The following is a 24,999-nucleotide window of genomic DNA, read 5'->3' as shown; positions in this document are numbered from 1 at the left end:
GATCCCTGACCCTCGCTGTGGCCTTCTGGCTCGGAGGGATGGGGATGGTTTATTGGGGACCCTCTCCTCCGGGAAGGGTCCACATGAATCCTCGCCTCGTGCGCTGTTTTGGTGTGACTTCGGTCACATTTTTCAGTGCCTTGGATGCAGCTTCAATCAAAAAAATCTGTTCTTATCAGTTTAATATCTGATACGTCCCCTATCTGGGGACCATATATTAAATGGATTTTTAGAACAGGGAGATGGAAAAAGAGCTTGCTCTGTCCACTCCACGCATTGACCTGGTATTGCAGTATCTCCAGGACCGGTGCACCCCTTCTTTAATGCAGTTTCTAAAATCAGAAAGAATTGAATTCAATGCTTTTTGTTCATTTTGCTTGTTTGTCGGATTTTGGGATGGACTCTTTGGCTTTGCTTTTCTTCTCCTCATTGGATTTTTCATGTTAAAAGTTGCAGAAGCCAGATGACAAGCTCATTTTGGTTCAACTTCAGCAACTGTGCATTGCATTGCCATGTAATGTAATGTAATGCAATGCTATCTATCTAGCTCTCCCTCTATACTTCCTTTTGGATAAACAGACATATTAGGCAAGCATTTTGGAGCTTTCACCTAAATAACTACAGGTGGTGAGATAAGCTGCACAATATAATTGACCTTTCAGTATATTGTTGCACACACACCATCTATTTAGCAAATGCCCTTGTTATCAACAGCAGCCTTTTAAACTCACCTGAGCTAACAGGTATGTGAGCTGGTTACTCTGCTGCGCTTAAAATTTCTTTTTTGGTTTGCTACAATGCCTTTTCTGAAACGTTGTCTCCCTCTGCTGGAACACTGACTTCTTTCATTTAATGCCTGCAGACTATAAAAGAGAAACCAACCCAAAAAGTTTGGTTGATTAGTCTGTGGCATTCTTTTAAACTGTTGCTTATGGCGGTCTCTGTGAGCTTCTCAGTGACATTCAGCCATCCAGGTATCCCGCCTGCAGTAGACGGAATGTGGCAATGGAACGCTGGCTGCGCGTGTCATAATAGGCTCTGAGCCTTTATATACCTGCGCACAGCAGCAGCCACCTTCAGTCTGCTGCTGGACAGCCAGCAGCAGCAGCAGCAGGAGAGGTAATTAATCAGCAACCCTCCTGCTAAGGGTAGACAGCTGCTCGTTCCACCCCCCCCCCCCGCCTTAATTGGTTCTCCTCCCTTCCAACGGTGTTGAGGCGGGTGGGAACAGCCGGGGGTTGAGGGTACTGTGCTAAAAGAGGTGGAGTTATGCAGATCTAAAACGCATGGATTGCAGCAGCAGCAAGCCGAAAAGTGCAGGCATGTGAGGGATCTAGAGGTTGACAGCATGTCTTCTTAACGGGAGTCCAGGTGGCCATCTCCACAAATGGACTTTTCAGAATCCTTGGGTGGCACCGTAGTCGGAAACCAATTCTGGTTATCGGTTCTCGGCCTTTTGGCTAAGATCAAGTGTAGTATCTGTTCTTATCAGTTTAATATCTGATACGTCCCCTATCTGGGGACCATATATTAAATGGATTTTTAGAACAGGGAGATGGAAAAAGAGCTTGCTCTGTCCACTCCACGCATTGACCTGGTATTGCAGTATCTCCAGGACCGGTGCACCCCTTCTTTAATGCAGTTTCTAAAATCAGAAAGAATTGAATTCAATGCTTTTTGTTCATTTTGCTTGTTTGTCGGATTTTGGGATGGACTCTTTGGCTTTGCTTTTCTTCTCCTCATTGGATTTTTCATGTTAAAAGTTGCAGAAGCCAGATGACAAGCTCATTTTGGTTCAACTTCAGCAACTGTGCATTGCATTGCCATGTAATGTAATGTAATGCAATGCTATCTATCTAGCTCTCCCTCTATACTTCCTTTTGGATAAACAGACATATTAGGCAAGCATTTTGGAGCTTTCACCTAAATAACTACAGGTGGTGAGATAAGCTGCACAATATAATTGACCTTTCAGTATATTGTTGCACACACACCATCTATTTAGCAAATGCCCTTGTTATCAACAGCAGCCTTTTAAACTCACCTGAGCTAACAGGTATGTGAGCTGGTTACTCTGCTGCGCTTAAAATTTCTTTTTTGGTTTGCTACAATGCCTTTTCTGAAACGTTGTCTCCCTCTGCTGGAACACTGACTTCTTTCATTTAATGCCTGCAGACTATAAAAGAGAAACCAACCCAAAAAGTTTGGTTGATTAGTCTGTGGCATTCTTTTAAACTGTTGCTTATGGCGGTCTCTGTGAGCTTCTCAGTGACATTCAGCCATCCAGGTATCCCGCCTGCAGTAGACGGAATGTGGCAATGGAACGCTGGCTGCGCGTGTCATAATAGGCTCTGAGCCTTTATATACCTGCGCACAGCAGCAGCCACCTTCAGTCTGCTGCTGGACAGCCAGCAGCAGCAGCAGCAGGAGAGGTAATTAATCAGCAACCCTCCTGCTAAGGGTAGACAGCTGCTCGTTCCACCCCCCCCCCCCCGCCTTAATTGGTTCTCCTCCCTTCCAACGGTGTTGAGGCGGGTGGGAACAGCCGGGGGTTGAGGGTACTGTGCTAAAAGAGGTGGAGTTATGCAGATCTAAAACGCGTGGATTGCAGCAGCAGCAAGCCGAAAAGTGCAGGCATGTGAGGGATCTAGAGGTTGACAGCATGTCTTCTTAACGGGAGTCCAGGTGGCCATCTCCACAAATGGACTTTTCAGAATCCTTGGGTGGCACCGTAGTCGGAAACCAATTCTGGTTATCGCTTCTCGGCCTTTTGGCTAAGATCAAGTGTAGTATCTGTTCTTATAAGTTTAATATCTGATACGTCCCCTATCTGGGGACCATATATTAAATGGATTTTTAGAACAGGGAGATGGAAAAAGAGCTTGCTCTGTCCACTCCACGCATTGACCTGGTATTGCAGTATCTCCAGGACCGGTGCACCCCTTCTTTAATGCAGTTTCTAAAATCAGAAAGAATTGAATTCAATGCTTTTTGTTCATTTTGCTTGTTTGTCGGATTTTGGGATGGACTCTTTGGCTTTGCTTTTCTTCTCCTCATTGGATTTTTCATGTTAAAAGTTGCAGAAGCCAGATGACAAGCTCATTTTGGTTCAACTTCAGCAACTGTGCATTGCATTGCCATGTAATGTAATGTAATGCAATGCTATCTATCTAGCTCTCCCTCTATACTTCCTTTTGGATAAACAGACATATTAGGCAAGCATTTTGGAGCTTTCACCTAAATAACTACAGGTGGTGAGATAAGCTGCACAATATAATTGACCTTTCAGTATATTGTTGCACACACACCATCTATTTAGCAAATGCCCTTGTTATCAACAGCAGCCTTTTAAACTCACCTGAGCTAACAGGTATGTGAGCTGGTTACTCTGCTGCGCTTAAAATTTCTTTTTTGGTTTGCTACAATGCCTTTTCTGAAACGTTGTCTCCCTCTGCTGGAACACTGACTTCTTTCATTTAATGCCTGCAGACTATAAAAGAGAAACCAACCCAAAAAGTTTGGTTGATTAGTCTGTGGCATTCTTTTAAACTGTTGCTTATGGCGGTCTCTGTGAGCTTCTCAGTGACATTCAGCCATCCAGGTATCCCGCCTGCAGTAGACGGAATGTGGCAATGGAACGCTGGCTGCGCGTGTCATAATAGGCTCTGAGCCTTTATATACCTGCGCACAGCAGCAGCCACCTTCAGTCTGCTGCTGGACAGCCAGCAGCAGCAGCAGCAGGAGAGGTAATTAATCAGCAACCCTCCTGCTAAGGGTAGACAGCTGCTCGTTCCACCCCCCCCCCCGCCTTAATTGGTTCTCCTCCCTTCCAACGGTGTTGAGGCGGGTGGGAACAGCCGGGGGTTGAGGGTACTGTGCTAAAAGAGGTGGAGTTATGCAGATCTAAAACGCGTGGATTGCAGCAGCAGCAAGCCGAAAAGTGCAGGCATGTGAGGGATCTAGAGGTTGACAGCATGTCTTCTTAACGGGAGTCCAGGTGGCCATCTCCACAAATGGACTTTTCAGAATCCTTGGGTGGCACCGTAGTCGGAAACCAATTCTGGTTATCGCTTCTCGGCCTTTTGGCTAAGATCAAGTGTAGTATCTGTTCTTATCAGTTTAATATCTGATACGTCCCCTATCTGGGGACCATATATTAAATGGATTTTTAGAACAGGGAGATGGAAAAAGAGCTTGCTCTGTCCACTCCACGCATTGACCTGGTATTGCAGTATCTCCAGGACCGGTGCACCCCTTCTTTAATGCAGTTTCTAAAATCAGAAAGAATTGAATTCAATGCTTTTTGTTCATTTTGCTTGTTTGTCGGATTTTGGGATGGACTCTTTGGCTTTGCTTTTCTTCTCCTCATTGGATTTTTCATGTTAAAAGTTGCAGAAGCCAGATGACAAGCTCATTTTGGTTCAACTTCAGCAACTGTGCATTGCATTGCCATGTAATGTAATGTAATGCAATGCTATCTATCTAGCTCTCCCTCTATACTTCCTTTTGGATAAACAGACATATTAGGCAAGCATTTTGGAGCTTTCACCTAAATAACTACAGGTGGTGAGATAAGCTGCACAATATAATTGACCTTTCAGTATATTGTTGCACACACACCATCTATTTAGCAAATGCCCTTGTTATCAACAGCAGCCTTTTAAACTCACCTGAGCTAACAGGTATGTGAGCTGGTTACTCTGCTGCGCTTAAAATTTCTTTTTTGGTTTGCTACAATGCCTTTTCTGAAACGTTGTCTCCCTCTGCTGGAACACTGACTTCTTTCATTTAATGCCTGCAGACTATAAAAGAGAAACCAACCCAAAAAGTTTGGTTGATTAGTCTGTGGCATTCTTTTAAACTGTTGCTTATGGCGGTCTCTGTGAGCTTCTCAGTGACATTCAGCCATCCAGGTATCCCGCCTGCAGTAGACGGAATGTGGCAATGGAACGCTGGCTGCGCGTGTCATAATAGGCTCTGAGCCTTTATATACCTGCGCACAGCAGCAGCCACCTTCAGTCTGCTGCTGGACAGCCAGCAGCAGCAGCAGCAGGAGAGGTAATTAATCAGCAACCCTCCTGCTAAGGGTAGACAGCTGCTCGTTCCACCCCCCCCCCGCCTTAATTGGTTCTCCTCCCTTCCAACGGTGTTGAGGCGGGTGGGAACAGCCGGGGGTTGAGGGTACTGTGCTAAAAGAGGTGGAGTTATGCAGATCTAAAACGCGTGGATTGCAGCAGCAGCAAGCCGAAAAGTGCAGGCATGTGAGGGATCTAGAGGTTGACAGCATGTCTTCTTAACGGGAGTCCAGGTGGCCATCTCCACAAATGGACTTTTCAGAATCCTTGGGTGGCACCGTAGTCGGAAACCAATTCTGGTTATCGCTTCTCGGCCTTTTGGCTAAGATCAAGTGTAGTATCTGTTCTTATCAGTTTAATATCTGATACGTCCCCTATCTGGGGACCATATATTAAATGGATTTTTAGAACAGGGAGATGGAAAAAGAGCTTGCTCTGTCCACTCCACGCATTGACCTGGTATTGCAGTATCTCCAGGACCGGTGCACCCCTTCTTTAATGCAGTTTCTAAAATCAGAAAGAATTGAATTCAATGCTTTTTGTTCATTTTGCTTGTTTGTCGGATTTTGGGATGGACTCTTTGGCTTTGCTTTTCTTCTCCTCATTGGATTTTTCATGTTAAAAGTTGCAGAAGCCAGATGACAAGCTCATTTTGGTTCAACTTCAGCAACTGTGCATTGCATTGCCATGTAATTTAATGTAATGCAATGCTATCTATCTAGCTCTCCCTCTATACTTCCTTTTGGATAAACAGACATATTAGGCAAGCATTTTGGAGCTTTCACCTAAATAACTACAGGTGGTGAGATAAGCTGCACAATATAATTGACCTTTCAGTATATTGTTGCACACACACCATCTATTTAGCAAATGCCCTTGTTATCAACAGCAGCCTTTTAAACTCACCTGAGCTAACAGGTATGTGAGCTGGTTACTCTGCTGCGCTTAAAATTTCTTTTTTGGTTTGCTACAATGCCTTTTCTGAAACGTTGTCTCCCTCTGCTGGAACACTGACTTCTTTCATTTAATGCCTGCAGACTATAAAAGAGAAACCAACCCAAAAAGTTTGGTTGATTAGTCTGTGGCATTCTTTTAAACTGTTGCTTATGGCGGTCTCTGTGAGCTTCTCAGTGACATTCAGCCATCCAGGTATCCCGCCTGCAGTAGACGGAATGTGGCAATGGAACGCTGGCTGCGCTTGTCATAATAGGCTCTGAGCCTTTATATACCTGCGCACAGCAGCAGCCACCTTCAGTCTGCTGCTGGACAGCCAGCAGCAGCAGCAGCAGGAGAGGTAATTAATCAGCAACCCTCCTGCTAAGGGTAGACAGCTGCTCGTTCCACCCCCCCCCGCCTTAATTGGTTCTCCTCCCTTCCAACCGTGTTGAGGCGGGTGGGAACAGCCGGGGGTTGAGGGTACTGTGCTAAAAGAGGTGGAGTTATGCAGATCTAAAACGCGTGGATTGCAGCAGCAGCAAGCCGAAAAGTGCAGGCATGTGAGGGATCTAGAGGTTGACAGCATGTCTTCTTAACGGGAGTCCAGGTGGCCATCTCCACAAATGGACTTTTCAGAATCCTTGGGTGGCACCGTAGTCGGAAACCAATTCTGGTTATCGCTTCTCGGCCTTTTGGCTAAGATCAAGTGTAGTATCTGTTCTTATCAGTTTAATATCTGATACGTCCCCTATCTGGGGACCATATATTAAATGGATTTTTAGAACAGGGAGATGGAAAAAGAGCTTGCTCTGTCCACTCCACGCATTGACCTGGTATTGCAGTATCTCCAGGACCGGTGCACCCCTTCTTTAATGCAGTTTCTAAAATCAGAAAGAATTGAATTCAATGCTTTTTGTTCATTTTGCTTGTTTGTCGGATTTTGGGATGGACTCTTTGGCTTTGCTTTTCTTCTCCTCATTGCATTTTTCATGTTAAAAGTTGCAGAAGCCAGATGACAAGCTCATTTTGGTTCAACTTCAGCAACTGTGCATTGCATTGCCATGTAATGTAATGTAATGCAATGCTATCTATCTAGCTCTCCCTCTATACTTCCTTTTGGATAAACAGACATATTAGGCAAGCATTTTGGAGCTTTCACCTAAATAACTACAGGTGGTGAGATAAGCTGCACAATATAATTGACCTTTCAGTATATTGTTGCACACACACCATCTATTTAGCAAATGCCCTTGTTATCAACAGCAGCCTTTTAAACTCACCTGAGCTAACAGGTATGTGAGCTGGTTACTCTGCTGCGCTTAAAATTTCTTTTTTGGTTTGCTACAATGCCTTTTCTGAAACGTTGTCTCCCTCTGCTGGAACACTGACTTCTTTCATTTAATGCCTGCAGACTATAAAAGAGAAACCAACCCAAAAAGTTTGGTTGATTAGTCTGTGGCATTCTTTTAAACTGTTGCTTATGGCGGTCTCTGTGAGCTTCTCAGTGACATTCAGCCATCCAGGTATCCCGCCTGCAGTAGACGGAATGTGGCAATGGAACGCTGGCTGCGCGTGTCATAATAGGCTCTGAGCTTTTATATACCTGCGCACAGCAGCAGCCACCTTCAGTCTGCTGCTGGACAGCCAGCAGCAGCAGCAGCAGGAGAGGTAATTAATCAGCAACCCTCCTGCTAAGGGTAGACAGCTGCTCGTTCCACCCCCCCCCCCCCCCGCCTTAATTGGTTCTCCTCCCTTCCAACGGTGTTGAGGCGGGTGGGAACAGCCGGGGGTTGAGGGTACTGTGCTAAAAGAGGTGGAGTTATGCAGATCTAAAACGCGTGGATTGCAGCAGCAGCAAGCCGAAAAGTGCAGGCATGTGAGGGATCTAGAGGTTGACAGCATGTCTTCTTAACGGGAGTCCAGGTGGCCATCTCCACAAATGGACTTTTCAGAATTCTTGGGTGGCACCGTAGTCGGAAACCAATTCTGGTTATCGCTTCTCGGCCTTTTGGCTAAGATCAAGTGTAGTATCTGTTCTTATCAGTTTAATATCTGATACGTCCCCTAAATGGGGACCATATATTAAATGGATTTTTAGAACAGGGAGATGGAAAAAGAGCTTGCTCTGTCCACTCCACGCATTGACCTGGTATTGCAGTATCTCCAGGACCGGTGCACCCCTTCTTTAATGCAGTTTCTAAAATCAGAAAGAATTGAATTCAATGCTTTTTGTTCATTTTGCTTGTTTGTCGGATTTTGGGATGGACTCTTTGGCTTTGCTTTTCTTCTCCTCATTGGATTTTTCATGTTAAAAGTTGCAGAAGCCAGATGACAAGCTCATTTTGGTTCAACTTCAGCAACTGTGCATTGCATTGCCATGTAATGTAATGTAATGCAATGGTATCTATCTAGCTCTCCCTCTATACTTCCTTTTGGATAAACAGACATATTAGGCAAGCATTTTGGAGCTTTCACCTAAATAACTACAGGTGGTGAGATAAGCTGCACAATATAATTGACCTTTCAGTATATTGTTGCACACACACCATCTATTTAGCAAATGCCCTTGTTATCAACAGCAGCCTTTTAAACTCACCTGAGCTAACAGGTATGTGAGCTGGTTACTCTGCTGCGCTTAAAATTTCTTTTTTGGTTTGCTACAATGCCTTTTCTGAAACGTTGTCTCCCTCTGCTGGAACACTGACTTCTTTCATTTAATGCCTGCAGACTATAAAAGAGAAACCAACCCAAAAAGTTTGGTTGATTAGTCTGTGGCATTCTTTTAAACTGTTGCTTATGGCGGTCTCTGTGAGCTTCTCAGTGACATTCAGCCATCCAGGTATCCCGCCTGCAGTAGACGGAATGTGGCAATGGAACGCTGGCTGCGCGTGTCATAATAGGCTCTGAGCCTTTATATACCTTCGCACAGCAGCAGCAACCTTCAGTCTGCTGCTGGACAGCCAGCAGCAGCAGCAGCAGGAGAGGTAATTAATCAGCAACCCTCCTGCTAAGGGTAGACAGCTGCTCGTTCCACCCCCCCCCCCCCGCCTTAATTGGTTCTCCTCCCTTCCAACGGTGTTGAGGCGGGTGGGAACAGCCGGGGGTTGAGGGTACTGTGCTAAAAGAGGTGGAGTTATGCAGATCTAAAACGCGTGGATTGCAGCAGCAGCAAGCCGAAAAGTGCAGGCATGTGAGGGATCTAGAGGTTGACAGCATGTCTTCTTAACGGGAGTCCAGGTGGCCATCTCCAAAAATGGACTTTTCAGAATCCTTGGGTGGCACCGTAGTCGGAAACCAATTCTGGTTATCGCTTCTCGGCCTTTTGGCTAAGATCAAGTGTAGTATCTTTTGAAAAGGCAGTTTTGTCCTTGGGCTGCCCTAGTAAATTGATGCATATTACACACTGGTTTGGTGCACTTGTTAGTACGCCAGGTGGCTCATAGAGTTATCTGATGGAAAACATGGCCCTCCAGGATCGAAGTCACTAGGCTGGGTAAGTGTGAGGGCTTTGGAGCAATGTGCCCCAGGAGTAGGCGCCCTGGTGGGAGTCCAAGCTTACTGGGACTGGGAACCCCAGAAAGACTTGGCTTCGTAGCACGCCGCACCTTTGCCAATCATACTTTCTGAGCAACCCCCCCTATTCCTGGCCTCCGGGCTAGGAAGGGGAATTTTTATAAACCCGGTCGGAGGTCCGGTCAGCTTTGGGCTGAGAAACCAACACAGGCTCCAGCTCCACTAGGGTGGCAGCCTAGATGGAAGCTGGGAGCACGAAAACGGCTCTTCTCCGGCTTCGGCTAGGGAGAGCATCGGAGATCCCTGACCCTCGCTGTGGCCTTCTGGCTCGGAGGGATGGGGATGGTTTATTGGGGACCCTCTCCTCCGGGAAGGGTCCACATGAATCCTCGCCTCGTGCGCTGTTTTGGTGTGACTTCGGTCACATTTTTCAGTGCCTTGGATGCAGCTTCAATCAAAAAATCTGTTCTTATCAGTTTAATATCTGATACGTCCCCTATCTGGGGACCATATCTTAAATGGATTTTTAGAACAGGGAGATGGAAAAAGAGCTTGCTCTGTCCACTCCACGCATTAACCTGGTATTGCAGTATCTCCAGGACCGGTGCACCCCTTCTTTAATGCAGTTTCTAAAATCAGAAAGAATTGAATTCAATGCTTTTTGTTCATTTTGCTTGTTTGTCGGATTTTGGGATGGACTCTTTGGCTTTGCTTTTCTTCTCCTCATTGGATTTTTCATGTTAAAAGTTGCAGAAGCCAGATGACAAGCTCATTTTGGTTCAACTTCAGCAACTGTGCATTGCATTGCCATGTAATGTAATGTAATGCAATGCTATCTATCTAGCTCTCCCTCTATACTTCCTTTTGGATAAACAGACATATTAGGCAAGCATTTTGGAGCTTTCACCTAAATAACTACAGGTGGTGAGATAAGCTGCACAATATAATTGACCTTTCAGTATATTGTTGCACACACACCATCTATTTAGCAAATGCCCTTGTTATCAACAGCAGCCTTTTAAACTCACCTGAGCTAACAGGTATGTGAGCTGGTTACTCTGCTGCGCTTAAAATTTCTTTTTTGGTTTGCTACAATGCCTTTTCTGAAACGTTGTCTCCCTCTGCTGGAACACTGACTTCTTTCATTTAATGCCTGCAGACTATAAAAGAGAAACCAACCCAAAAAGTTTGGTTGATTAGTCTGTGGCATTCTTTTAAACTGTTGCTTATGGCGGTCTCTGTGAGCTTCTCAGTGACATTCAGCCATCCAGGTATCCCGCCTGCAGTAGACGGAATGTGGCAATGGAACGCTGGCTGCGCGTGTCATAATAGGCTCTGAGCCTTTATATACCTGCGCACAGCAGCAGCCACCTTCAGTCTGCTGCTGGACAGCCAGCAGCAGCAGCAGCAGGAGAGGTAATTAATCAGCAACCCTCCTGCTAAGGGTAGACAGCTGCTCGTTCCACCCCCCCCCCTGCCTTAATTGGTTCTCCTCCCTTCCAACGGTGTTGAGGCGGGTGGGAACAGCCGGGGGTTGAGGGTACTGTGCTAAAAGAGGTGGAGTTATGCAGATCTAAAACGCGTGGATTGCAGCAGCAGCAAGCCGAAAAGTGCAGGCATGTGAGGGATCTAGAGGTTGACAGCATGTCTTCTTAACGGGAGTCCAGGTGGCCATCTCCACAAATGGACTTTTCAGAATCCTTGGGTGGCACCGTAGTCGGAAACCAATTCTGGTTATCGCTTCTCGGCCTTTTGGCTAAGATCAAGTGTAGTATCTGTTCTTATCAGTTTAATATCTGATACGTCCCCTATCTGGGGACCATATATTAAATGGATTTTTAGAACAGGGAGATGGAAAAAGAGCTTGCTCTGTCCACTCCACGCATTGACCTGGTATTGCAGTATCTCCAGGACCGGTGCACCCCTTCTTTAATGCAGTTTCTAAAATCAGAAAGAATTGAATTCAATGCTTTTTGTTCATTTTGCTTGTTTGTCGGATTTTGGGATGGACTCTTTGGCTTTGCTTTTCTTCTCCTCATTGGATTTTTCATGTTAAAAGTTGCAGAAGCCAGATGACAAGCTCATTTTGGTTCAACTTCAGCAACTGTGCATTGCATTGCCATGTAATGTAATGTAATGCAATGCTATCTATCTAGCTCTCCCTCTATACTTCCTTTTGGATAAACAGACATATTAGGCAAGCATTTTGGAGCTTTCACCTAAATAACTACAGGTGGTGAGATAAGCTGCACAATATAATTGACCTTTCAGTATATTGTTGCACACACACCATCTATTTAGCAAATGCCCTTGTTATCAACAGCAGCCTTTTAAACTCACCTGAGCTAACAGGTATGTGAGCTGGTTACTCTGCTGCGCTTAAAATTTCTTTTTTGGTTTGCTACAATGCCTTTTCTGAAACGTTGTCTCCCTCTGCTGGAACACTGACTTCTTTCATTTAATGCCTGCAGACTATAAAAGAGAAACCAACCCAAAAAGTTTGGTTGATTAGTCTGTGGCATTCTTTTAAACTGTTGCTTATGGCGGTCTCTGTGAGCTTCTCAGTGACATTCAGCCATCCAGGTATCCCGCCTGCAGTAGACGGAATGTGGCAATGGAACGCTGGCTGCGCGTGTCATAATAGGCTCTGAGCCTTTATATACCTGCGCACAGCAGCAGCCACCTTCAGTCTGCTGCTGGACAGCCAGCAGCAGCAGCAGCAGGAGAGGTAATTAATCAGCAACCCTCCTGCTAAGGGTAGACAGCTGCTCGTTCCACCCCCCCCCCCCCCCCGCCTTAATTGGTTCTCCTCCCTTCCAACGGTGTTGAGGCGGGTGGGAACAGCCGGGGGTTGAGGGTACTGTGCTAAAAGAGGTGGAGTTATGCAGATCTAAAACGCGTGGATTGCAGCAGCAGCAAGCCGAAAAGTGCAGGCATGTGAGGGATCTAGAGGTTGACAGCATGTCTTCTTAACGGGAGTCCAGGTGGCCATCTCCACAAATGGACTTTTCAGAATCCTTGGGTGGCACCGTAGTCGGAAACCAATTCTGGTTATCGCTTCTCGGCCTTTTGGCTAAGATCAAGTGTAGTATCTTTTGAAAAGGCAGTTTTGTCCTTGGGCTGCCCTAGTAAATTGATGCATATTACACACTGGTTTGGTGCACTTGTTAGTACGCCAGGTGGCTCATAGAGTTATCTGATGGAAAACATGGCCCTCCAGGATCGAAGTCACTAGGCTGGGTAAGTGTGAGGGCTTTGGAGCAATGTGCCCCAGGAGTAGGCGCCCTGGTGGGAGTCCAAGCTTACTGGGACTGGGAACCCCAGAAAGACTTGGCTTCGTAGCACGCCGCACCTTTGCCAATCATACTTTCTGAGCAACCCCCCCTATTCCTGGCCTCCGGGCTAGGAAGGGGAATTTTTATAAACCCGGTCGGAGGTCCGGTCAGCTTTGGGCTGAGAAACCAACACAGGCTCCAGCTCCACTAGGGTGGCAGCCTAGATGGAAGCTGGGAGCACGAAAACGGCTCTTCTCCGGCTTCGGCTAGGGAGAGCATCGGAGATCCCTGACCCTCGCTGTGGCCTTCTGGCTCGGAGGGATGGGGATGGTTTATTGGGGACCCTCTCCTCCGGGAAGGGTCCACATGAGTCCTCGCCTCGTGCGCTGTTTTGGTGTGACTTCGGTCACATTTTTCAGTGCCTTGGATGCAGCTTCAATCAAAAAATCTGTTCTTATCAGTTTAATATCTGATACGTCCCCTATCTGGGGACCATATATTAAATGGATTTTTAGAACAGGGAGATGGAAAAAGAGCTTGCTCTGTCCACTCCACGCATTGACCTGGTATTGCAGTATCTCCAGGACCGGTGCACCCCTTCTTTAATGCAGTTTCTAAAATCAGAAAGAATTGAATTCAATGCTTTTTGTTCATTTTGCTTGTTTGTCGGATTTTGGGATGGACTCTTTGGCTTTGCTTTTCTTCTCCTCATTGGATTTTTCATGTTAAAAGTTGCAGAAGCCAGATGACAAGCTCATTTTGGTTCAACTTCAGCAACTGTGCATTGCATTGCCATGTAATGTAATGTAATGCAATGCTATCTATCTAGCTCTCCCTCTATACTTCCTTTTGGATAAACAGACATATTAGGCAAGCATTTTGGAGCTTTCACCTAAATAACTACAGGTGGTGAGATAAGCTGCACAATATAATTGACCTTTCAGTATATTGTTGCACACACACCATCTATTTAGCAAATGCCCTTGTTATCAACAGCAGCCTTTTAAACTCACCTGAGCTAACAGGTATGTGAGCTGGTTACTCTGCTGCGCTTAAAATTTCTTTTTTGGTTTGCTACAATGCCTTTTCTGAAACGTTGTCTCCCTCTGCTGGAACACTGACTTCTTTCATTTAATGCCTGCAGACTATAAAAGAGAAACCAACCCAAAAAGTTTGGTTGATTAGTCTGTGGCATTCTTTTAAACTGTTGCTTATGGCGGTCTCTGTGAGCTTCTCAGTGACATTCAGCCATCCAGGTATCCCGCCTGCAGTAGACGGAATGTGGCAATGGAACGCTGGCTGCGCGTGTCATAATAGGCTCTGAGCCTTTATATACCTGCGCACAGCAGCAGCCACCTTCAGTCTGCTGCTGGACAGCCAGCAGCAGCAGCAGCAGGAGAGGTAATTAATCAGCAACCCTCCTGCTAAGGGTAGACAGCTGCTCGTTCCACCCCCCCCCTGCCTTAATTGGTTCTCCTCCCTTCCAACGGTGTTGAGGCGGGTGGGAACAGCCGGGGGTTGAGGGTACTGTGCTAAAAGAGGTGGAGTTATGCAGATCTAAAACGCGTGGATTGCAGCAGCAGCAAGCCGAAAAGTGCAGGCATGTGAGGGATCTAGAGGTTGACAGCATGTCTTCTTAACGGGAGTCCAGGTGGCCATCTCCACAAATGGACTTTTCAGAATCCTTGGGTGGCACCGTAGTCGGAAACCAATTCTGGTTATCGCTTCTCGGCCTTTTGGCTAAGATCAAGTGTAGTATCTGTTCTTATCAGTTTAATATCTGATACGTCCCCTATCTGGGGACCATATATTAAATGGATTTTTAGAACAGGGAGATGGAAAAAGAGCTTGCTCTGTCCACTCCACGCATTGACCTGGTATTGCAGTATCTCCAGGACCGGTGCACCCCTTCTTTAATGCAGTTTCTAAAATCAGAAAGAATTGAATTCAATGCTTTTTGTTCATTTTGCTTGTTTGTCGGATTTTGGGATGGACTCTTTGGCTTTGCTTTTCTTCTCCTCATTGGATTTTTCATGTTAAAAGTTGCAGAAGCCAGATGACAAGCTCATTTTGGTTCAACTTCAGCAACTGTGCATTGCATTGCCATGTAATGTAATGTAATGCAATGCTATCTATCTAGCTCTCCCTCTATACTTCCTTTTGGATAAACAGACATATTAGGCAAGCATTTTGGAGCTTTCACCTAAATAACTACAGGTGGTGAGATAAGCTGCACAATATAATTGACCTTTCAGTATATTGTTGCACACACACCATTTATTTAGCAAATGCCCTTGTTATCAACAGCAGCCTTTTAAACTCACCTGAGCTAACAGGTATGTGAGCTGGTTACTCTGCTGCGCTTAAAATTTCTTTTTTGGTTTGCTACAATGCCTTTTCTGAAACGTTGTCTCCCTCTGCTGGAACACTGACTTCTTTCATTTAATGCCTGCAGACTATAAAAGAGAAACCAACCCAAAAAGTTTGGTTGATTAGTCTGTGGCATTCTTTTAAACTGTTGCTTATGGCGGTCTCTGTGAGCTTCTCAGTGACATTCAGCCATCCAGGTATCCCGCCTGCAGTAGACGGAATGTGGCAATGGAACGCTGGCTGCGCGTGTCATAATAGGCTCTGAGCCTTTATATACCTGCGCACAGCAGCAGCCACCTTCAGTCTGCTGCTGGACAGCCAGCAGCAGCAGCAGCAGGAGAGGTAATTAATCAGCAACCCTCCTGCTAAGGGTAGACAGCTGCTCGTTCCACCCCCCCCCCCCCGCCTTAATTGGTTCTCCTCCCTTCCAACGGTGTTGAGGCGGGTGGGAACAGCCGGGGGTTGAGGGTACTGTGCTAAAAGAGGTGGAGTTATGCAGATCTAAAACGCGTGGATTGCAGCAGCAGCAAGCCGAAAAGTGCAGGCATGTGAGGGATCTAGAGGTTGACAGCATGTCTTCTTAACGGGAGTCCAGGTGGCCATCTCCACAAATGGACTTTTCAGAATCCTTGGGTGGCACCGTAGTCGGAAACCAATTCTGGTTATCGCTTCTCGGCCTTTTGGCTAAGATCAAGTGTAGTATCTTTTGAAAAGGCAGTTTTGTCCTTGGGCTGCCCTAGTAAATTGATGCATATTACACACTGGTTTGGTGCACTTGTTAGTACGCCAGGTGGCTCATAGAGTTATCTGATGGAAAACATGGCCCTCCAGGATCGAAGTCATTAGGCTGGGTAAGTGTGAGGGCTTTGGAGCAATGTGCCCCAGGAGTAGGCGCCCTGGTGGGAGTCCAAGCTTACTGGGACTGGGAACCCCAGAGAGACTTGGCTTCGTAGCACGCCGCACCTTTGCCAATCATACTTTCTGAGCAACCCCCCCTATTCCTGGCCTCCGGGCTAGGAAGGGGAATTTTTATAAACCCGGTCGGAGGTCCGGTCAGCTTTGGGCTGAGAAACCAACACAGGCTCCAGCTCCACTAGGGTGGCAGCCTAGATGGAAGCTGGGAGCACGAAAACGGCTCTTCTCCGGCTTCGGCTAGGGAGAGCATCGGAGATCCCTGACCCTCGCTGTGGCCTTCTGGCTCGGAGGGATGGGGATGGTTTATTGGGGACCCTCTCCTCCGGGAAGGGTCCACATGAATCCTCCCCTCGTGCGCTGTTTTGGTGTGACTTCGGTCACATTTTTCAGTGCCTTGGATGCAGCTTCAATCAAAAATCTGTTCTTATCAGTTCGCCAGGAACCGGCTCATCTTGAGGAGGGAGAGGATGTCCATCCAGGACTGCCGCAGGCTGATCCACAGCCTGCTCAGAGACTATTACTTCGTGGACGGTCCGGAGGACGAGGATGAGGACTAAACCCCTCCTCCCCCTCTCCCCTTATGTGTCTTGTCTTTCAATAAAGCTTCGGGCCTGTGATTTTCCCCTCCCCATCCCCTTTTTCCCAATCCCCATCCCTTATCACGGTTCGTCGTACTGTATTGATTGACATGCTTTTTCTTTCAGATTGAGTGTTTTGTGTAGCATAGGGGTGTGATGTGTCTAGTTAGAGCGTCGTATCCTCATGCTATGTAAATATGATGTAGAATTCTGTGTGTACTGGGCTGCGGCACTGTACACTGTCTGTTAACTTATTTTTTGTGCTAATAAAAGATATATTCAATCAAAAAAATCTGTTCTTATCAGTTTAATATCTGATACGTCCCCTATCTGGGGACCATATATTAAATGGATTTTTAGAACAGGGAGATGGAAAAAGAGCTTGCTCTGTCCACTCCACGCATTGACCTGGTATTGCAGTATCTCCAGGACCGGTGCACCCCTTCTTTAATGCAGTTTCTAAAATCAGAAAGAATTGAATTCAATGCTTTTTGTTCATTTTGCTTGTTTGTCGGATTTTGGGATGGACTCTTTGGCTTTGCTTTTCTTCTCCTCATTGGATTTTTCATGTTAAAAGTTGCAGAAGCCAGATGACAAGCTCATTTTGGTTCAACTTCAGCAACTGTGCATTGCATTGCCATGTAATGTAATGTAATGCAATGCTATCTATCTAGCTCTCCCTCTATACTTCCTTTTGGATAAACAGACATATTAGGCAAGCATTTTGGAGCTTTCACCTAAATAACTACAGGTGGTGAGATAAGCTGCACAATATAATTGACCTTTCAGTATATTGTTGCACACACACCATCTATTTAGCAAATGCCCTTGTTATCAACAGCAGCCTTTTAAACTCACCTGAGCTAACAGGTATGTGAGCTGGTTACTCTGCTGCGCTTAAAATTTCTTTTTTGGTTTGCTACAATGCCTTTTCTGAAACGTTGTCTCCCTCTGCTGGAACACTGACTTCTTTGATTTAATGCCTGCAGACTATAAAAGAGAAACCAACCCAAAAAGTTTGGTTGATTAGTCTGTGGCATTCTTTTAAACTGTTGCTTATGGCGGTCTCTGTGAGCTTCTCAGTGACATTCAGCCATCCAGGTATCCCGCCTGCAGTAGACGGAATGTGGCAATGGAACGCTGGCTGCGCGTGTCATAATAGGCTCTGAGCCTTTATATACCTGCGCACAGCAGCAGCCACCTTCAGTCTGCTGCTGGACAGCCAGCAGCAGCAGCAGCAGGAGAGGTAATTAATCAGCAACCCTCCTGCTAAGGGTAGACAGCTGCTCGTTCCACCCCCCCCCCCGCCTTAATTGGTTCTCCTCCCTTCCAACGGTGTTGAGGCGGGTGGGAACAGCCGGGGGTTGAGGGTACTGTGCTAAAAGAGGTGGAGTTATGCAGATCTAAAACGCGTGGATTGCAGCAGCAGCAAGCCGAAAAGTGCAGGCATGTGAGGGATCTAGAGGTTGACAGCATGTCTTCTTAACGGGAGTCCAGGTGGCCATCTCCACAAATGGACTTTTCAGAATCCTTGGGTGGCACCGTAGTCGGAAACCAATTCTGGTTATCGCTTCTCGGCCTTTTGGCTAAGATCAAGTGTAGTATCTGTTCTTATCAGTTTAATATCTGATACGTCCCCTATCTGGGGACCATATATTAAATGGATTTTTAGAACAGGGAGATGGAAAAAGAGCTTGCTCTGTCCACTCCACGCATTGACCTGGTATTGCAGTATCTCCAGGACCGGTGCACCCCTTCTTTAATGCAGTTTCTAAAATCAGAAAGAATTGAATTCAATGCTTTTTGTTCATTTTGCTTGTTTGTCGGATTTTGGGATGGACTCTTTGGCTTTGCTTTTCTTCTCCTCATTGGATTTTTCATGTTAAAAGTTGCAGAAGCCAGATGACAAGCTCATTTTGGTTCAACTTCAGCAACTGTGCATTGCATTGCCATGTAATGTAATGTAATGCAATGCTATCTATCTAGCTCTCCCTCTATACTTCCTTTTGGATAAACAGACATATTAGGCAAGCATTTTGGAGCTTTCACCTAAATAACTACAGGTGGTGAGATAAGCTGCACAATATAATTGACCTTTCAGTATATTGTTGCACACACACCATCTATTTAGCAAATGCCCTTGTTATCAACAGCAGCCTTTCAAACTCACCTGAGCTAACAGGTATGTGAGCTGGTTACTCTGCTGCGCTTAAAATTTCTTTTTTGGTTTGCTACAATGCCTTTTCTGAAACGTTGTCTCCCTCTGCTGGAACACTGACTTCTTTCATTTAATGCCTGCAGACTATAAAAGAGAAACCAACCCAAAAAGTTTGGTTGATTAGTCTGTGGCATTCTTTTAAACTGTTGCTTATGGCGGTCTCTGTGAGCTTCTCAGTGACATTCAGCCATCCAGGTATCCCGCCTGCAGTAGACGGAATGTGGCAATGGAACGCTGGCTGCGCGTGTCATAATAGGCTCTGAGCCTTTATATACCTGCGCACAGCAGCAGCCACCTTCAGTCTGCTGCTGGACAGCCAGCAGCAGCAGCAGCAGGAGAGGTAATTAATCAGCAACCCTCCTGCTAAGGGTAGACAGCTGCTCGTTCCACCCCCCCCCCCGCCTTAATTGGTTCTCCTCCCTTCCAACGGTGTTGAGGCGGGTGGGAACAGCCGGGGGTTGAGGGTACTGTGCTAAAAGAGGTGGAGTTATGCAGATCTAAAACGCGTGGATTGCAGCAGCAGCAAGCCGAAAAGTGCAGGCATGTGAGGGATCTAGAGGTTGACAGCATGTCTTCTTAACGGGAGTCCAGGTGGCCATCTCCACAAATGGACTTTTCAGAATCCTTGGGTGGCACCGTAGTCGGAAACCAATTCTGGTTATCGCTTCTCGGCCTTTTGGCTAAGATCAAGTGTAGTATCTTTCGAAAAGGCGGTTTTGGATGTTGGCCGCCCTAGTAGATTGATACATTATGCACACTGGGGTTTAGGCGCTTGTTAGTACGCCAGGTGGCAAATATAGTCATCTGGTGGAAAGCATGGCCCCCCAGGATCGACGCCATTGGGCCGGGGAAGATCGAAAGCCCGAAGTGTGAAGTGCCCCAGGAGTGGTGACCTGGGGTGCCTTAACTCACTGGGATTGGGAACCCCACTTGAGTTTATGGCACATTTGCACAAGCACTTCAAATTTTCTTTCTTCGCACACACCCTTATTCCGGGCCTTCTGGCCTTAGGATGGGGAATTTTTCAATTCCCGGTCGAAGGTCCGGGCAGTATTATACTGTGAAACGTTCACTATTTATTTAATTTCTTTGTCACTGTGTGTCCACTTATTCACGTGTGTCACGTCCTACTAGGATTTTGTCAGGATGCGGTTCCCTTACGGGTTCCTCTCTTGGCAGGTCTAGGGGGGGAGTGTGTGGCCATCAGGTTCCGCTCCCCCCTGAACCCCCCTGGCTCTCCTCTTTCGGGAGGAGAGCGTTGTTGGCTCCCCTCTTCCGGGAGAGGAGCACAGTCTTTGGCTCCCAGTGTCTTGCTCGGGTGAGAACTCGGGCAGGTGCTGGGGGTAAGATTGGGTCGCCTCTGGCTTCGGCTGGAGGTGGCTTTTTGTCCCTGTGCCTCGCTGTGGCCTTTTGGCTCGGAGGGACGGGGAATGGTTTGGGGGACCCTTCTCCTTTTGGAGAGGGTTCCAAGAAGACCAGCATCCTAGTGCACTTTTTTTGTGGCACTTGTCACTTTTTTAAGCGCACTCGGGTTTTGTACACGAATTCGGGCTTTCGAAAAAAAAAAAAAAAAATCTGTTCTTATCAGTTTAATATCTGATACGTCCCCTATCTGGGGACCATATATTAAATGGATTTTTAGAACAGGGAGATGGAAAAAGAGCTTGCTCTGTCCACTCCACGCATTGACCTGGTATTGCAGTATCTCCAGGACCGGTGCACCCCTTCTTTAATGCAGTTTCTAAAATCAGAAAGAATTGAATTCAATGCTTTTTGTTCATTTTGCTTGTTTGTCAGATTTTGGGATGGACTCTTTGGCTTTGCTTTTCTTCTCCTCATTGGATTTTTCATGTTAAAAGTTGCAGAAGCCAGATGACAAGCTCATTTTGGTTCAACTTCAGCAACTGTGCATTGCATTGCCATGTAATGTAATGTAATGCAATGCTATCTATCTAGCTCTCCCTCTATACTTCCTTTTGGATAAACAGACATATTAGGCAAGCATTTTGGAGCTTTCACCTAAATAACTACAGGTGGTGAGATAAGCTGCACAATATAATTGACCTTTCAGTATATTGTTGCACACACACCATCTATTTAGCAAATGCCCTTGTTATCAACAGCAGCCTTTTAAACTCACCTGAGCTAACAGGTATGTGAGCTGGTTACTCTGCTGCGCTTAAAATTTATTTTTTGGTTTGCTACAATGCCTTTTCTGAAACGTTGTCTCCCTCTGCTGGAACACTGACTTCTTTCATTTAATGCCTGCAGACTATAAAAGAGAAACCAACCCAAAAAGTTTGGTTGATTAGTCTGTGGCATTCTTTTAAACTGTTGCTTATGGCGGTCTCTGTGAGCTTCTCAGTGACATTCAGCCATCCAGGTATCCCGCCTGCAGTAGACGGAATGTGGCAATGGAACGCTGGCTGCGCGTGTCATAATAGGCTCTGAGCCTTTATATACCTGCGCACAGCAGCAGCCACCTTCAGTCTGCTGCTGGACAGCCAGCAGCAGCAGCAGCAGGAGAGGTAATTAATCAGCAACCCTCCTGCTAAGGGTAGACAGCTGCTCGTTCCACCCCCCCCCCGCCTTAATTGGTTCTCCTCCCTTCCAACGGTGTTGAGGCGGGAGGGAACAGCCGGGGGTTGAGGGTACTGTGCTAAAAGAGGTGGAGTTATGCAGATCTAAAACGCGTGGATTGCAGCAGCAGCAAGCCGAAAAGTGCAGGCATGTGAGGGATCTAGAGGTTGACAGCATGTCTTCTTAACGGGAGTCCAGGTGGCCATCTCCACAAATGGACTTTTCAGAATCCTTGGGTGGCACCGTAGTCGGAAACCAATTCTGGTTATCGCTTCTCGGCCTTTTGGCTAAGATCAAGTGTAGTATCTGTTCTTATCAGTTTAATATCTGATACGTCCCCTATCTGGGGACCATATATTAAATGGATTTTTAGAACAGGGAGATGGAAAAAGAGCTTGCTCTGTCCACTCCACGCATTGACCTGGTATTGCAGTATCTCCAGGACCGGTGCACCCCTTCTTTAATGCAGTTTCTAAAATCAGAAAGAATTGAATTCAATGCTTTTTGTTCATTTTGCTTGTTTGTCGGATTTTGGGATGGACTCTTTGGCTTTGCTTTTCTTCTCCTCATTGGATTTTTCATGTTAAAAGTTGCAGAAGCCAGATGACAAGCTCATTTTGGTTCAACTTCAGCAACTGTGCATTGCATTGCCATGTAATGTAATGTAATGCAATGCTATCTATCTAGCTCTCCCTCTATACTTCCTTTTGGATAAACAGACATATTAGGCAAGCATTTTGGAGCTTTCACCTAAATAACTACAGGTGGTGAGATAAGCTGCACAATATAATTGACCTTTCAGTATATTGTTGCACACACACCATCTATTTAGCAAATGCCCTTGTTATCAACAGCAGCCTTTTAAACTCACCTGAGCAAACAGGTATGTGAGCTGGTTACTCTGCTGCGCTTAAAATTTATTTTTTGGTTTGCTACAATGCCTTTTCTGAAACGTTGTCTCCCTCTGCTGGAACACTGACTTCTTTCATTTAATGCCTGCAGACTATAAAAGAGAAACCAAGCCAAAAAGTTTGGTTGATTAGTCTGTGGCATTCTTTTAAACTGTTGCTTATGGCGGTCTCTGCGAGCTTCTCAGTGACATTCAGCCATCCAGGTATCCCGCCTGCAGTAGACGGAATGTGGCAATGGAACGCTGGCTGCGCGTGTCATAATAGGCTCTGAGCCTTTATATACCTGCGCACAGCAGCAGCCACCTTCAGTCTGCTGCTGGACAGCCAGCAGCAGCAGCAGCAGGAGAGGTAATTAATCAGCAACCCTCCTGCTAAGGGTAGACAGCTGCTCGTTCCACCCCCCCCCCCGCCTTAATTGGTTCTCCTCCCTTCCAACGGTGTTGAGGCGGGTGGGAACAGCCGGGGGTTGAGGGTACTGTGCTAAAAGAGGTGGAGTTATGCAGATCTAAAACGCGTGGATTGCAGCAGCAGCAAGCCGAAAAGTGCAGGCATGTGAGGGATCTAGAGGTTGACAGCATGTCTTCTTAACGGGAGTCCAGGTGGCCATCTCCACAAATGGACTTTTCAGAATCCTTGGGTGGCACCGTAGTCGGAAACCAATTCTGGTTATCGCTTCTCGGCCTTTTGGCTAAGATCAAGTGTAGTATCTGTTCTTATCAGTTTAATATCTGATACGTCCCCTATCTGGGGACCATATATTAAATGGATTTTTAGAACAGGGAGATGGAAAAAGAGCTTGCTCTGTCCACTCCACGCATTGACCTGGTATTGCAGTATCTCCAGGACCGGTGCACCCCTTCTTTAATGCAGTTTCTAAAATCAGAAAGAATTGAATTCAATGCTTTTTGTTCATTTTGCTTGTTTGTCGGATTTTGGGATGGACTCTTTGGCTTTGCTTTTCTTCTCCTCATTGGATTTTTCATGTTAAAAGTTGCAGAAGCCAGATGACAAGCTCATTTTGGTTCAACTTCAGCAACTGTGCATTACATTGCCATGTAATGTAATGTAATGCAATGCTATCTATCTAGCTCTCCCTCTATACTTCCTTTTGGATAAACAGACATATTAGGCAAGCATTTTGGAGCTTTCACCTAAATAACTACAGGTGGTGAGATAAGCTGCACAATATAATTGACCTTTCAGTATATTGTTGCACACACACCATCTATTTAGCAAATGCCCTTGTTATCAACAGCAGCCTTTTAAACTCACCTGAGCTAACAGGTATGTGAGCTGGTTACTCTGCTGCGCTTAAAATTTCTTTTTTGGTTTGCTACAATGCCTTTTCTGAAACGTTGTCTCCCTCTGCTGGAACACTGACTTCTTTCATTTAATGCCTGCAGACTATAAAAGAGAAACCAACCCAAAAAGTTTGGTTGATTAGTCTGTGGCATTCTTTTAAACTGTTGCTTATGGCGGTCTCTGTGAGCTTCTCAGTGACATTCAGCCATCCAGGTATCCCGCCTGCAGTAGACGGAATGTGGCAATGGAACGCTGGCTGCGCGTATCATAATAGGCTCTGAGCCTTTATATACCTGCGCACAGCAGCAGCCACCTTCAGTCTGCTGCTGGACAGCCAGCAGCAGCAGCAGCAGGAGAGGTAATTAATCAGCAACCCTCCTGCTAAGGGTAGACAGCTGCTCGTTCCACCCCCCCCCCCGCCTTAATTGGTTCTCCTCCCTTCCAACGGTGTTGAGGCGGGTGGGAACAGCCGGGGGTTGAGGGTACTGTGCTAAAAGAGGTGGAGTTATGCAGATCTAAAACGCGTGGATTGCAGCAGCAGCAAGCCGAAAAGTGCAGGCATGTGAGGGATCTAGAGGTTGACAGCATGTCTTCTTAACGGGAGTCCAGGTGGCCATCTCCACAAATGGACTTTTCAGAATCCTTGGGTGGCACCGTAGTCGGAAACCAATTCTGGTTATCGCTTCTCGGCCTTTTGGCTAAGATCAAGTGTAGTATCTGTTCTTATCAGTTTAATATCTGATACGTCCCCTATCTGGGGACCATATATTAAATGGATTTTTAGAACAGGGAGATGGAAAAAGAGCTTGCTCTGTCCACTCCACGCATTGACCTGGTATTGCAGTATCTCCAGGACCGGTGCACCCCTTCTTTAATGCAGTTTCTAAAATCAGAAAGAATTGAATTCAATGCTTTTTGTTCATTTTGCTTGTTTGTCGGATTTTGGGATGGACTCTTTGGCTTTGCTTTTCTTCTCCTCATTGGATTTTTCATGTTAAAAGTTGCAGAAGCCAGATGACAAGCTCATTTTGGTTCAACTTCAGCAACTGTGCATTGCATTGCCATGTAATGTAATGTAATGCAATGCTATCTATCTAGCTCTCCCTCTATACTTCCTTTTGGATAAACAGACATATTAGGCAAGCATTTTGGAGCTTTCACCTAAATAACTACAGGTGGTGAGATAAGCTGCACAATATAATTGACCTTTCAGTATATTGTTGCACACACACCATCTATTTAGCAAATGCCCTTGTTATCAACAGCAGCCTTTTAAACTCACCTGAGCTAACAGGTATGTGAGCTGGTTACTCTGCTGCGCTTAAA

The 24,999-nt window shown here is 46.0% G+C and overlaps 17 non-coding genes and 4 pseudogenes across 17 annotated transcripts; all 21 read left to right on the top strand.

Annotated features, from left to right (window-relative positions):
- The first annotated feature begins 135 nt into the window (after positions 1–135).
- On the top strand, positions 136–318 carry LOC141185664 (U2 spliceosomal RNA). Its single transcript, XR_012260303.1, has one exon. It is a non-coding gene; the product is annotated as a U2 spliceosomal RNA (small nuclear RNA).
- Positions 319–1,440: 1,122 nt separating this feature from the next.
- On the top strand, positions 1,441–1,631 carry LOC141184786 (U2 spliceosomal RNA). The gene has a single exon (XR_012259508.1). It is a non-coding gene; the product is annotated as a U2 spliceosomal RNA (small nuclear RNA).
- A 1,123-nt stretch (positions 1,632–2,754) lies between these two features.
- Positions 2,755–2,945, top strand: LOC141185385 (U2 spliceosomal RNA). The gene has a single exon (XR_012260053.1). It is a non-coding gene; the product is annotated as a U2 spliceosomal RNA (small nuclear RNA).
- A 1,121-nt stretch (positions 2,946–4,066) lies between these two features.
- Positions 4,067–4,257, top strand: LOC141188123 (U2 spliceosomal RNA). Its single transcript, XR_012262244.1, has one exon. It is a non-coding gene; the product is annotated as a U2 spliceosomal RNA (small nuclear RNA).
- A 1,120-nt stretch (positions 4,258–5,377) lies between these two features.
- On the top strand, positions 5,378–5,568 carry LOC141188122 (U2 spliceosomal RNA). Its single transcript, XR_012262243.1, has one exon. It is a non-coding gene; the product is annotated as a U2 spliceosomal RNA (small nuclear RNA).
- A 1,119-nt stretch (positions 5,569–6,687) lies between these two features.
- On the top strand, positions 6,688–6,878 carry LOC141188121 (U2 spliceosomal RNA). Its single transcript, XR_012262242.1, has one exon. It is a non-coding gene; the product is annotated as a U2 spliceosomal RNA (small nuclear RNA).
- A 1,125-nt stretch (positions 6,879–8,003) lies between these two features.
- On the top strand, positions 8,004–8,194 carry LOC141191425 (U2 spliceosomal RNA). Its single transcript, XR_012265419.1, has one exon. It is a non-coding gene; the product is annotated as a U2 spliceosomal RNA (small nuclear RNA).
- A 1,123-nt stretch (positions 8,195–9,317) lies between these two features.
- Positions 9,318–9,433, top strand: LOC141186119 (U2 spliceosomal RNA; annotated as a pseudogene).
- A 524-nt stretch (positions 9,434–9,957) lies between these two features.
- LOC141185737 (U2 spliceosomal RNA) lies at positions 9,958–10,139 on the top strand. Its single transcript, XR_012260368.1, has one exon. It is a non-coding gene; the product is annotated as a U2 spliceosomal RNA (small nuclear RNA).
- A 1,121-nt stretch (positions 10,140–11,260) lies between these two features.
- Positions 11,261–11,451, top strand: LOC141188120 (U2 spliceosomal RNA). Its single transcript, XR_012262241.1, has one exon. It is a non-coding gene; the product is annotated as a U2 spliceosomal RNA (small nuclear RNA).
- Positions 11,452–12,577: 1,126 nt separating this feature from the next.
- On the top strand, positions 12,578–12,693 carry LOC141186117 (U2 spliceosomal RNA; annotated as a pseudogene).
- Positions 12,694–13,217: 524 nt separating this feature from the next.
- Positions 13,218–13,399, top strand: LOC141185639 (U2 spliceosomal RNA). The gene has a single exon (XR_012260281.1). It is a non-coding gene; the product is annotated as a U2 spliceosomal RNA (small nuclear RNA).
- Positions 13,400–14,519: 1,120 nt separating this feature from the next.
- On the top strand, positions 14,520–14,710 carry LOC141188119 (U2 spliceosomal RNA). Its single transcript, XR_012262240.1, has one exon. It is a non-coding gene; the product is annotated as a U2 spliceosomal RNA (small nuclear RNA).
- Positions 14,711–15,833: 1,123 nt separating this feature from the next.
- Positions 15,834–15,949, top strand: LOC141186096 (U2 spliceosomal RNA; annotated as a pseudogene).
- Positions 15,950–16,913: 964 nt separating this feature from the next.
- Positions 16,914–17,107, top strand: LOC141185701 (U2 spliceosomal RNA). Its single transcript, XR_012260335.1, has one exon. It is a non-coding gene; the product is annotated as a U2 spliceosomal RNA (small nuclear RNA).
- A 1,121-nt stretch (positions 17,108–18,228) lies between these two features.
- On the top strand, positions 18,229–18,419 carry LOC141188117 (U2 spliceosomal RNA). The gene has a single exon (XR_012262238.1). It is a non-coding gene; the product is annotated as a U2 spliceosomal RNA (small nuclear RNA).
- Positions 18,420–19,540: 1,121 nt separating this feature from the next.
- Positions 19,541–19,632, top strand: LOC141186218 (U2 spliceosomal RNA; annotated as a pseudogene).
- Positions 19,633–20,425: 793 nt separating this feature from the next.
- LOC141185943 (U2 spliceosomal RNA) lies at positions 20,426–20,607 on the top strand. The gene has a single exon (XR_012260523.1). It is a non-coding gene; the product is annotated as a U2 spliceosomal RNA (small nuclear RNA).
- Positions 20,608–21,727: 1,120 nt separating this feature from the next.
- Positions 21,728–21,918, top strand: LOC141188116 (U2 spliceosomal RNA). The gene has a single exon (XR_012262237.1). It is a non-coding gene; the product is annotated as a U2 spliceosomal RNA (small nuclear RNA).
- Positions 21,919–23,039: 1,121 nt separating this feature from the next.
- LOC141188115 (U2 spliceosomal RNA) lies at positions 23,040–23,230 on the top strand. The gene has a single exon (XR_012262236.1). It is a non-coding gene; the product is annotated as a U2 spliceosomal RNA (small nuclear RNA).
- A 1,121-nt stretch (positions 23,231–24,351) lies between these two features.
- On the top strand, positions 24,352–24,542 carry LOC141188113 (U2 spliceosomal RNA). The gene has a single exon (XR_012262235.1). It is a non-coding gene; the product is annotated as a U2 spliceosomal RNA (small nuclear RNA).
- The last annotated feature ends 457 nt before the right edge of the window (positions 24,543–24,999 follow it).

The sequence above is a fragment of the Phyllobates terribilis genome, unplaced genomic scaffold, assembly GCF_046119375.1.
Source record: "Phyllobates terribilis strain yellow unplaced genomic scaffold, ASM4611937v1 Scaffold_40__1_contigs__length_11209783, whole genome shotgun sequence".
NCBI classification, from domain to species: domain Eukaryota; kingdom Metazoa; phylum Chordata; class Amphibia; order Anura; family Dendrobatidae; genus Phyllobates; species Phyllobates terribilis.
This window is presented reverse-complemented; position numbering and strand designations above follow the sequence as displayed.